The sequence below is a fragment of the Acinonyx jubatus genome, chromosome A1 (assembly GCF_027475565.1).
Source record: "Acinonyx jubatus isolate Ajub_Pintada_27869175 chromosome A1, VMU_Ajub_asm_v1.0, whole genome shotgun sequence".
In the NCBI taxonomy this organism is placed as follows: domain Eukaryota; kingdom Metazoa; phylum Chordata; class Mammalia; order Carnivora; family Felidae; genus Acinonyx; species Acinonyx jubatus.
The window spans coordinates 147,234,518-147,248,099 of NC_069380.1; positions in this window are offsets into that span (position 1 = coordinate 147,234,518).

A 13,582-nucleotide genomic window follows, 5' to 3' on the forward strand; every position below is an offset into this window, starting at 1 on the left:
TCCGAGCTGTTAGCACGGAGCTCAATGTGGGGCTCAAACCCACGATCCGTGAGATCATGACCTGAGCCGAAGTCAGACACTTAACCAACTGAGCCACCCAGGTGCCCCTAAACCTACATACTCTTTAAACCAGCAATTCCATGCCTAGGAATTCATCAAAATATTAAAGTTCCACATATGTGAAAGTGTGTGCATAAGAATATTTCATTGTATTCCATTATGGCAGCAAAAGATTAAAATGAATCTAAATGCAGGAAAGGCCTAGTTAAATAAATTATACTTATCCATACAACAACATACCATATAGTTCTTTAAAAAAAAATCAAGATAAAAGTATACATTGTGAAATGGCAAGTGTTTGACATATACTATTAAAATGAAAAAAGTAAGTTTTACCAAAATGATACTATTTAGGTGAAAAACATATATTAACTTATATAAAATTTCAGAAATATACATAAGAAAAATTCATTCAGCCTCTCTTTAAGAAGAAGATTTAGAAATGATGGGCTGGCTGTGGGAAGAGGAAACTTTATATTTACTGAATTATTTACTGAATTATCTGAAAAATAATGAATTCTTTTTTTTTAAATGTTTATTTATTTATTTTCAGAGAAAGAGAGCAGGGAAGGGAAAGAGAGAGGGGGAAAGAGAGAATACCAAGCAGGTTCCACACTATCAGTGCAGAGCCTAATGCAAGGCTTGATCCCACGACCTTGGGACCATGACCTGAGCCAAAATCAAGAGTCAGACACTTAACCAACTGGGCCATCCAGGCATCCCTTGAATTCTTTACATAAAAATTTCTCAAGAAACTATAACTTGTTTAACACAGGACATATTTTTCAAACATGCTGCTGCATAAGATTTTGGTAACTTGATACTTGGTACTGAAGTCTATCAGGATGTTTTAAAGATGATTTAGCATTCTTCAATAATCGCATTTTTCCAGTAACATAGTATTCTGTATTCTTGTATTCTGGTTACCATTTTATCTTCTTTTTCTATTCCAAGCTGTCTGTTCACATATTTCTAACTGTCATATTTTCAATAAGAAATTCTTTCTCCCTCTTCCCTTCCTCCCTCCATTCTGCTCCCTCCCTGCATCTCTCTGCACATCAGTGTGTGCATGCATGCATGCATGCACATGTGTGTCTGTGTGTGTCTGTGTGTCTGTGTCTGTGTCTCTCTGTTTCTCCTGGTCACCCTGAATCTTTATTCTAAATTTTCTCCACATCAAGGTGGAGTACTTAGTGATATGTGAGTGTGTTCATGTGAACTTGTATGGGTAACAAGTGTGCTGAGGAGACTGTTCTTTTGTAGTGTTCTTTCAGAAACCATCTCTCACGCAATTTTTCATGTGAAACCTGAACACAGATTCTCTATCGAATAGAAACAGAGATACTTGGGGCACCTGGGTGTCTCTGTCAGTTAAGTGTCCAACTTTGGCTCAGGTCATGATCTTGCTGTTCGTGAGCTCAAGCCCCACGTCAGGCTCTGTGCTGACAGCTCGGAGCCTGGAGCCTGTTTTGGATTCTGTGCCTCCCCCCTCTCTGGCTCTTCCTCTCGCTCTCTCTCTCTCTCTCTCAAAAGTAAATAAACATTAAAAACATTTTTTTAAATTTGAAACAGAGATACTTAATATTGAATCTAGTAACCAATAAGCACTAATGGCTTTCAATGATGTTTTTATTTAAGATTTTCCATGATTAATTTTATTTAAACTAAAATAGCCCTGAGTCTCAGTGGACTGTGATTCCAAAACTTGGCTAGTAATCAAAATAATTTAGCGTAATGTCGATTTATGGATCCCAACATAAACCTAATTAATCATAAGCTCTGTGAGATGACTCTGGAATGTCTATTCTAAAGACATTCCTAATTGATTCTCATAAATATCCAATTTTGAAATCCACTAGTCGAAGTGATATTGAAATGGTGTTGATTCTCAGTTTGTGTGTAATATGTAAACTTGAACTTACTTATATTTAGAGAATATTGATTATATTTTGTCCTTTGTTATACTGTCACCCAATTATACTATAAATGTCTTTAGAGTTGCCTAGAACATCCTTTTTTACAAGGCATATTTTAAAACGTTTTTGAAAATGCCACTTATTTCTTAATTTCACTGGTAAGATTTACTGTTAACTGACAGTGAACTCTCTAGGTAGCAAAGAAAAAAGAGCTTCAGTCTGTTTAGTTCTTCTCTCTGTCCAAATATTCTGAAAAATCATTGAAGTGTTGCATGAAATTCTTCAGGTAACTGGTAAATCTTTATGACTTTTAGTGTACAGGTTGTGCCTCATCCCAACTATAAGAAATTATTATTCAGTGACTCCAAAGGCTGGCTGATCCTTTTCCTGATCTCTCTGGACAATCGTATCATTCTACCAGTCAGGAGAGTTTAGGGATAGTTTTTCATCTATCTCAGAGTAGATACATATAGATGTTCACTGATATCTTCTGGTTTCTGGACAATATCTTAATCCTTACACAAACAACACTGTCCATCTAAGATGCAAAAAGTCATATACTTTTGCCCTAAGGAATAATTGAGATTAGTTTATTACTCATTCTATTTCTTTTTATTTTATTTTATTTTTTAATATGAAATTTATTGTCAAATTGGTTTCCATACAACAACTAGTGCTCATCCCAACAGGTGCCCTCCTCAATGCCCATCACCCACCTTCCCCTCCCTCCAACCCCCCATCAACCCTCAGTTTATTCACAGTTTGAGAGAGCCAGACCATAAGATATTCATTCCATTTCTAACTATGTATCGTAGAAGCCCAAACATTGTCTATATCCTGAGTGCCTGGTAAAGTCTAGAACTGTAGTCCATCAATTAAGGTTAGTACCTTTATTCCTGCTACCTTACAAGACTGACTGATACTTTGTTTTCCAGTGTTTTGCATTGAGCTAATACTTTTAGGATTTATTTAATCTTGAACATTGATTATATTGAAAACAAATAGGTCTTGTCCAGAGCACTTTATTTTAATTTCTGGACGTTTTTTTTCCTTAGATGATGTGTGTGCCTAAAATGAGATTGCCCACTTGGCTTTGGATGTTTGACTTGACTTGAAGCTTCATCTCACAGCAGTGGCCTTCTTGCCCAGAGGGACTGTTCTTTCTCAAACTTGACTATTTGTATGCTTTGCCACATTCTGAGCCCCTTTTAAAATGGAATGCTGGTGTGGTGACTTCACAGAGTCTTTGAAAGTGAATGGAAAGAAACAGCCTTAAAAGTATACTTCATTAATTCATTGCTATAGGTTCAATCATTTGTATAGCCATCCTTAAATATGAAAGTAATTCCTTTCCAGTCTGAAAGTTCTCCTCATGAATGGAACACAGAATTAACTTTGCAGAAGTCATTCTAAGATACTTTGCTAAGCTTAGCATAAATGAAACCATACAGGAAACATTTCTTCTTTCTCTGGTTGAAAATATTTTTTTCTGCATTCATTGGATGATATGTTTGAAAAACAAGTAAAAGTGACTCAAAAACTTTCAGCATTGGATTTTAAGGTTTGAAAAACAAATGGCTCTACTACTTCCTTAACTACACCATAAAAAAGAACAGTGTTCACGCATGCACACGCACATATACATGCATGCTCACGCATACTTAATCACACCATCTTTTAAGGTAAGCATGATGCTGAAGAAAATAAAACTTGAAATAGTAATGCAACTTTTGGTTTACTAATATTACCACCAATCAGTATTTTCCATACAAACTGCTATGTTACTTTCCTGACTTTGTCAAGCCAGCAGGAGTAAATTAATTATGGACCGCAGAATTGAAAGGGCTGCTAGGTAAATGATCTTGTCAATTGAAGAACAATCATTTCAATTGTATTTATTTGTTTATTTATTTTTTAACGTTTATTTATTTTTGAGACAGAGAGAGGCAGAGCATGAACAGGGGAAGGGCAGAGAGACAGGGAGACACAGAATCGAACAGGCCCCGAGCTGTCAGCACAGAGCGCAACGCACGGCTCGAACTCATGGACCGTGAGATCATGACCTGAGCCAAAGTCGGACGCTTAACCGACCGAGCCACCCAGGCGCTCCTCAATTGTATTTATTAAGAAACAGCAAAATAATACTTATTTCAAAGGTCCTAGCACCTACTTCCTAGAAATATCAGTTTAGCTCCGGTTGAATAGATTTGTCAGCCAAAACTATATTAGTATCTGAGCCAATGAAATGAATGGTTACAAACAAATGGTTATTTAAGTTTTGTAAAAAAGTACTTCATATCAATGAGAAATAGAGAAATAGTGACTAGAAAAATCTAGTATGTGCCACTGAAGTTATGGAATTTGATGTAAATGAACTCACGACTAGTGGAAATTTTTACTTTCTGTGATAGAATCCCTAGGAAATGTGTAAGTGCAATTCATTCCAGTAAAACTATTTTAAAATAGGTAATTATATTGCAGGATTCTTGAATTGGTTAAATGAAGTAATGTATATAAAAGCAATAGTAGATTATAAGTCTTTAAAAATATTAATTATTTTTTATTCTTAATAAAACTTCACATTTGGGGCACCTGGGTGGCTCATTTGGTTAAGTGTCCAACTTTAGATCAGGTCATGATGTCAAGGTTCATTAGTTCAAACTCCACGTCGGGCTCTGTGCTGATACCTCAGAGCCTGGAGCCTGCTTCGGATTCTATACCTCCCTCCCACTCTGCCCCTCTCCTGCTCGCACTCTGTCTCTCTCCCTTTCAAAAATAACTAAACATTTAAAATATTTAAAAAAAAATAATAAAATAAAACATCACAATTCTTATACTTGTATAATATCTCATCATTTTTAAAATTCTTTCCAAGATTTTATTTAAATTCAAGTTAGTTAACATATAGTGTAGTATTGGCTTCAGGAGTATAATTTGGTGATTCATCACTTACATATAACACACAGAACTCATCACAAGTGTCCTCCTTAATACTCATCACCCATTTAATCCATACCCCTGCTGACCTCCCTTCCAGCAACCCTCATTTTGTTCATTATAGTTAAGAGTCTCTTATGATTTGCTTCCCTCTGTTTTTTTTTAATGTTTATTTATTTTTGAGAGAAAGAGAGAGAGCATGAGCAGGGGAGGGGGGAGGGAAAGAGAGAGAAGGAGACATAGAATCTTTAGCAGTCTCCAAAATCCAGCTGTCAACACAGAGTCTGGGGTGGGGCTTGAACACACAAATTGCAAGATCATCACCTGAGCAAAGTTGGACACTTAACCAACTGAGCCACCCAGGCACCCCTTCCCTCTCTGTTTTTGTCTAATTTTATTTTTCCTTCTTTTCCCCAATTTTTATCTTTTTTGTTTCTTAATTTCCACATACAGGTGAAGCTATATGGTATTTGTCTTTCTCTAATATATTTTACTTAACATAATACACTCTAGTTCCATGCACCTTATTGCAAATGGCAAGATTTCATTTGTTTTGGTTACTGAGTAATATTCCATTGTGTGCATATATGATATCTTCAGTCAATGGACCATTGTTCAGCCAATGGACATTTAGGCTCTTTCCATAATTTGGCTATTGTTGATAATGTTGCTATAAGCATAGGGGTGAACGTGCCCCTTTGAATCAGTATTTTGTGTTTTTTGGATAAATACTCACTAGTGCAATTGCTATGTCTTAAAGGAGCTCTGTCTTTACATTTCTGAGGCAACTCCACACTTCTTTCCAGAGTAGCTGCACCAGTTTGCATTCCCACCGACAGTGTAAGAGGGTTGCCCTTTCTCTACATCCTCAACAATATCTGTTGTTTCCAGAGTTTTTCATTTTAGCCATTCTGTCAGGTGTGAGGTATATCTCATTGTGCTTTTGATTAGTATTTCCCTCATGATGAGTGATGTTGAGCATCTTTTCATGTGTTACTTAGCCATCTGGATGTCTTCTTTGGAAAAGTGTCTATTCATATATTCTGCCCATTTCTTCACTGGATTATTTGTTTTTTGGATGTTGAATTTTGTAAGTTCTTTATATATTTGGGATACTAACCCTTTATCTGATAAGTCATTTGCAAATCTATTCTTCCATTCCATAGGCCGCCTTTTAGGTTTTTTTTTTATTGTTTTCTTCACTGTAGAGGAACTTTTTATCTTGATGAGGTCCCAACTATTCATTTTTGTTTTTCTTTCCCTTGCCTCTGGAGACACGTCTAATAAGAAGTTCCTGTGGCCAAGATCAAAGAGATTGTTGCCTATTTTCTCCTCTAGGATTTTGACGGTTTTCTATCTCAACATTTAGGTCTTTCATCCATTTTGAGTTTATTTTTGTCTATGATGTTAGAAAGTGGTCCAGGTTCATTCTTCTGCATGTCATTGTCCATTTTTCCCAGTAACATTTGCTGAAGATACTGTCTTTTTCCATTGTATACTCTTTACTGCGTTGTTGAAGATTAGTTGGCCATACATTTGTGGGTCCATTTCTGATTCTCTATTCTGTTCCATTGATCTATGCATCTGTTTTTGTGCTAGTAGCATACAGTCTTGATGATTACAGCTTTGTAATATATCTTGAAATCTGGAACTGTGATGCCTCCAGCTTTGGTCTTCTTTTCCAACATTACATTGGCTATTTGGAGTCTTTTCTGGTTCCATATAAAGTTTAGGATTGTTTCTCTTAGCTCTGTGAAGAATTCTGGTGTTTTTTTTGATAGGGATTGCATTGACTGTGTAGATTTCTTTGGGTAGTATAGACCTTTTAACACTTGTTCTATTTTTTCTTCCAATCCATGAGCATGGAATATTTTTCAATTTCTTTGTATCTTCTTCAATTCCTTTCATAAACTTTCTATAGTTTTCAGCATACAGATCTTTTATCTCTTTGGTTAGGTTTTTTTCCCTAGGCATCTTATTGCTTTTGATGCAATTATAAATGGGACTTATTCCTTCATTTATCTTTCCTGCTGCTTCATTATTGGTGTATAGAAATGCAACAGATTTCCATATGCTGATTTTAGATTCTGCAACCTTGCTGAATTCATGTATCACTTCTAGCAATTTTTTGGTGAAGTCTTTTGGGTTTTCCACCTACTGTATCATGTCCTCTGCGAAGAGTGAAAGTTTGACTTTTTCCTTGCCAATTTTATTGTCCAACTTTTGAGACTAGGACTTCCAGTATTATGTTGAACAACAATGGTAAGAGTAAACATCGCTGTCATGTTCCTGACCTTAGGGGAAAAGCTCTCAATTTTTCCCCATTGAGGATGATGTTAGCTATGAGTTTTTCATATACAGCCTTTATGATATTGAGGCATGTTCCTTCTATGCCTACTTTCTTGAGGGTTTTTTAAAGAATAGATGCTGTATTTTTTTCAAATGCTTTTTTCCATCTATTGAGAGGATCATGTGTTTCTTATCCTTTTTATTTTTGTTTTATTAATTGGTGTATCACATTGTTTGACTTATGGGTATTGAACCACCCCTGCATCCTAAGAATAAATCCCACTTTATTATATTAAATTCTTTAAGTGGACTGTTAGATTAGATTTCCTAGTATCTTGTTGAGAATTTTTGTATACAAGTTAATCCAAGTTCATCAGGGATATTGGTCTGTAATTCTCCTTTATTTTTTTAAATGTTTATTTATTGAGAGACAGGGCAGGAAGAAGGGCAGAAAGAAGGGGAAAAATGATCCAAAGCAAGCTCTGCACTGACAGCAGTGTGCCCAATGCGAGGCTTGAACACACCAACTGTGAGATCATGACCCAAGCTAAAGTCAGTCGCTCAACCAACACAACCACTCAGGTGCCCCTGTGATACTCTGTCTTAGTGGGGTCCTTGTCTGGTTTTGGAATCAAGGTAATGCTGGCCTCTTAGAATCTGTTTGGAAGTTTTCTTTCCATATCTATATTTTTGGAACACAGAAAAATAGGTATTGTTCTTTAAATGTTTGGTAGAATTCCCTTGTGAAGTATCCTTCCCTGGACTTTTGTTTGTTGAGATTTTTTGATTACTGACTCAATTTCTTTGCTGGTTATGGGTCTGTTCAATTTTTTTTATTTCTTACTGTTTCAATTTTGGTAAATTGTATGTTTCTAGGAATTTATCTATTTCTTCCAGAACGCCCAATTTTTGGCATATATTGAACATAGTATTCTCTTACAATGTTTTCTTTTTGTATTTCTGCAGTGTTGGTTGTGATCTCTTCTCTTGCATGTGTGGTTTATTTATTTGGGTCTTTTCCTTTTTCTTTTTGGTAAGTCTGTCTAGGAGTTTATCAATTTTGTTAATTTTTTCAAAGAACCAGCTACTAGTTTCGTTGATCTGTTCTATTTGTGTTAATTTCAATATTGTTTATTTCTGTTCTACTCTTTATTTCTCTTCTTCTACTTCTTTTTGGGCTTTATTTGCTGTCTTTTTCAGCTTTTTTAGGTGTAAGATTGCCTTGTATAGCTGAAACCATTCTTCCTTCTTGAGGAAGGCCTGAAATACTACATACTTTCCTCTTATGACTGCCTTTGCTGCATTACAAAGGTTTTGGACTGTGTGCTTTCATTTTCATTTACTTCCATATATTTTTTTATTTCTTCTTTAATTTCCTGGTTAAGTCATTCATTTTTTAGTAGGATGTTCTTTAATCTCCATGTATTGGTAGTCTTTCCAAATTTTTTCTTGTGGTTGACTTTAAGTTTCATAGCATTGTGATCTGAAAATAGACTCAGAATGATCTCAGACTTTTTGTGCTGATTGAGACCAGATCTGTGACCCGGCATGTGATCTATTCTGGAGAATGTTTCTTGTGCACTAGAAAAGAATGTGTATTCTACTGCTTTAGGGTGAAATACTCCGAATATATGTTAAGTCCTTTTGGTACAGTATGTCATTCAAAGCCATTATTTCCTTGTTAATCTTCTGCTTAGATCATCTGTTTATTGCTGTGAGTGGCATGTTAAAGTCTCCTACTCTTATTGTATCATTATCAGATTTCCTTTATTTTTGTTCTTAATTGATTTATATATTTGGCTTTTCATAAGTTGGGGGTATAAATATTTATATTTGTTAGATCTTCTTATTGTACAGACCCCTTTTATGATGATATAGTGCTCTTCTTCCTCTCTTATTACAATCTTTGGTTTAAATTTACCTAGTTTGTCTGATTTAAGTATTGCTACTTCATCTTTCTTTTGATGTCCATTAGTATGATAAATGGTTCTCTTCCCCTTGCTTTCAGTCTGGAGGTGTCTTTGGTCTAAAATGAGTGTCTTATAAGCAGCATATTTATGGGTCCTATTTTTATTGATCAATTATGATACCGTATGTCTTTTGATTGGAGTTATTCAGCCCATTTACCTTCAGAGTAATTATTGATAGATATGAATTTAGAGCCATTGCATTACCTGTAAAGTCACTATTCCTGTAGATTGTCTCTGTTCCTTTTAGTCTTTATTGCTCTTGGTCTCTCTTTCCCACTGAAAGTGTCCCCTTTAATATTTCTTGTACAGCTGGTTTAGTGGTCATGAACTCCTTTAGTTTTTGCTTGTCTTGGAAACTCTTTGTCTCTCCTTCCATTATGAAGTACAACCTTGCTGGATAAATTATTCTTGGTTGCATATTTTTTCCATTTATCTCCTTAAATATATCATGCCACTCCCTTCTTTCCTGCCAAGTTTCTGTGGACAGGTCCATTACTAACCTTATATGTCTACCCTTGTAGGCTAAGGACCTTTTGTCCCTAGCTGCTTTCAGAATTGTCTCTTTATCTTTGTATTTTGCACATTTCACTATAATATGTCTTGGTGTTGACCTGTTGTTATTCATTTTGACGGGAGTTCTCTGTGACTCTTAGACTTGGATGCCTGTTCTCTTCCCCAAATTAGAGAAGTTTCCAGCTATAATTTGTTCAAATAAACCTTCTTTCCCTTTTTCCTACTCTTCTTCTTCTGGGACTCCTATAATATGGATATTATTGTGCTTCATAGAATTGCTGATTTCCCTAAATCTATATTCGTAATCTAATAGTTTTCTTTCTCTCTCATTTTTAACTTCATTTTTTCTATAATTTTATTTTCTATATCACCTATTCGATCCTCTGCTTCTTGACTTCTCATTGTGACTATATCCAGTCAGTTTTGCATATCAGCTATTGCTTTTTTTATTTCAGCCTCACTACCTTTTAGGTCTTTTATCTCTGCAGCAGTAGTTCCTCTGCTGTTTTCTATGCTTTTTTCAAGTCCAGCCAGTATTCTTATGACTGTGGTTCTAAATTCTTGGTTCAGATATATTACTTATTATCTGTTTTGAGCAGATCTATGGCTATGGTTTCTTCTCGATCTTTCTTGGGGGAGTATTCTTCTGTCTTGCCATTTTGTCTAGGTTTCTGTCTTTTCATGGTATGAAAGCTTGTTATGTTTCCTGCTCCTGAGAGTAATGCTATATTAAGAATGGGTAATATATTGTCCAGGGCTGAGTGCTTCAGGAAGTGTTTCTGGTATGTGCTGTGTGCACTTTGCTCTTGCCATTTGGCGGCTCTTTCCGCAGGTCAGGCCTCTGCAGAGCTCTTCCTTGCTTGCGGTGTGGAAGTTTGGATTTTAAGTAGGTGTGTTTTGTTTGTTAAAATAAGCCTGAGAGGAAAAAAAAAGAAAAAAATTAAAAAGAAAAAAGTCTGTGGGCACCTGGGTCGCTCAGTTGATTAAGCGTCCGACTTTGGCTCAGGTCATGATCTCACAACTCGTGAGTTTGAGCCCCGCATCGGGCTCTGTGCTGACAGCTCAGAGCATGGAGCCCACTTTGGATTCAGTGTCTCCCTCTCTCTCTCTGCCCTTCTCCCACTCATACTCCGTGTTTCTCTCTCTCTCTTTCAAAAACAAACATTAAAAAAAATTTTAAAAGAAGAAAAAATTCTGACCCCCAAAGAAAGAGAAAAGAACAAAGAAACAAAACAAACAAACAAACAAAAATTCAGCCTGATTCTGAGAAAAAGAAAGGGAAAAAAAGCCTCATCCAGAAAATGATGAAACGAAAGAACAAAAAAACTATACGTCTGATTCCAAGAAGAGAGAGAGGGAGAGAGAGAGAAAGTAAGGAAGGAAAGAAAAGAGAAAAGAAAAGAAAAGAAAGGAAAAGAAAAGAAGAAAAGAAAAGAAAAGAAAAGAAAAGAAAAGAAAAGAAAAGAAAAGAAAAGAAAAGAAAAGAGAAAACATAAAAGTAATTAGAAGCCAGCCTGGTTCTATTTCCACCAAAATTGAAGCCGATGCTCTGGAGCACTCAATGACTTGCTACATGTTGGGGGACCGGTGTTGGTCCTCTGGGGGAGAGGCCCGCTATGCTGGCTCATAGTCAGACCTACCCTAGTAAATATGGTCCTGCAGAGTGCAGTGGGGTTGGGTTTGGTGTAAGCAGTTCCAGCTTCTGTTAAGGGCTTTTTGTTACTGGCTAAAATTTACGTTGCTAGTGAGCAGGGGAAGATATCATCATACTGCTCTCCCATCCCTGGATAGAAGAGCTGGCAGCAACCACTATTCAGGTAGTTCTCTCAGAGACAAACAAGCAACCTCCCCTCCTGTGTCCCAGGCTTCTGTCAGATCCCTGACCTTAACCCTTCTGTGTGCAGGCCATCAACGTGTCTGGTGCCACAGATCTCTTCTGTTTTCTCTCTGGTGCATGACTGGGATTCAAAACTACAAATCTTACAGGACAGGACAAGGCAGAACTGGTCCCCTCCTCCAGAGGATAGTCTGGCAGAGCTGCATGTGGTGCCATTCTGTCCAGAAAAGCAGTTGCAGGCCACGCAGGTGCCTAGAGTTTATTGTGAAGCTCAGGGAAAAGCTGCAACCGCTCTATCTGCCCTCTGTGCATGATTCTCTCCCTTGCTATTAACAGCCACTCAAAGGTGCCAGCCAGGTCTTTTGTCCTTCAAGAAGCAATATACTGTATGTTCTTCCAGATCCACTCAGGAAAAGTGTAGTTTCTGTCTGAGTCTGATCCAGGGGATATCCACATCACACTGTCCACTCTCCATGCCTGGGCTTTGCCTCCTTCTCCCCAGGAGCACCACCCCCCTGGGTCTACTCCAGCAAATGGCACAGACTTCCGAAAACTCAGAATTTCAGCTCCACTGTTTGCAAAAACTTACCATAGTCAATTCCTCACTATTCCCCCGTCAATGGCTTTGGAGGAGTGCTTTTCTTACAAGAACCCAAGGCTCTGCTTTCCCCCTCCGTCTCTCTACTCTACATGTAGAGGGGTCCAATCCCTCTGTGGCACCTTGGCTTTTCCCTCCCCCAGGTCCCTACTCTGCACCACATACCTGCTATGTTCTCTCACTCAAATTATGCAGATTGTTCTCTTAATCCTGAGATTAATTTCCGGGGGTTGAAAACGATTTGGTGTTGGTCTAGCTGTGTTCAAGGGACAAGATTAGCCTAGGGTTCCCCTACTACCAATATCTCTCACTTTTCAAAGAAATCCCAATGCTTATTGGAGCCTCATAATAATCTTGTAAGATAGAAATTGAAGATTTTATTATTCTAAGGGTCAAATCAATGAAATTAAATGTATTATTTTATACATTTAAAAACAAAGAGATCAAATGGTCAATATGGCAACCCATCACTTCGATTGCTTACCTTCCTTCCTTGCTTTATTTTGTCCCTCACCTCTGCTAAATTGGGATCAGAACTTCCAAATAAACAATCAGCATTTAACTCAATCTTAAGTTTCTATTTTCTAAGGAATCTTGATTAAGAGAAGCTAACCTAAGAAAGTAACATATTTAGAGCACCTATTTTGTACCAGATACTTTGTTAAATAACAGAACAATAAAACCAAAAAAAATGTTCATATAGTCATTGACATATAAATTGATACCAGTAATGTAAGATCTTTGAGTTTATTTTGCATCTATTATAATAGTGTTTTCTCCCCCTCTCTCTCTCTCTTTTGTTTTCAGCCATTTGCTTCTAAGAAGGTCCTCACTGTGATCAAGGGCGCATTGTAACTAGAGGCCTTGAATGGTTCAAGGAAAAAACAGAAGTATTTGGATGCACCTCTCAGGTAAATTGTAAGCAGTATGACATTTTGCCTAGTATTACCGTGGTGCTTTATGAATCTTTCTCATTGAATTCTAGTAAACTTATTCAGGAAATTGTTCACCTGTCACAAATGGTGTCACAGTACCACTAAGTAGTTACTATGTACCCTGATTATCTTAGAGACTGCTACAAGCATATAAAATCAATTCAAAGACCTAGAGTTTTTTTGGTTCCTCTGAATTTGAAAATAAAGTAAGTGTATCATGTGCTCAGATCTGATACTACTTAAAGTAAACACACTGGATTGGATAAATTAGGGATCATTGTTAGTCTTCTTGAGGATACCATTTAGGAGAGAGAATCAGAAGTCCACTGATTATGTCTTGAAGAGTTAATGACACTTTAGTAAGAATTAGCAGCAACTATAGAGCCCTCTTTCTAAATCATACTGATTTAATTTAAAAAAAGAAAAAGAAAAATGTCTTCTTAAGCTTCCTGGCATATATGTATATAATTAATATTATGAAATTTGTTTTAATATCCATATGGAGTCCTTATAATTTTTAACTTCTT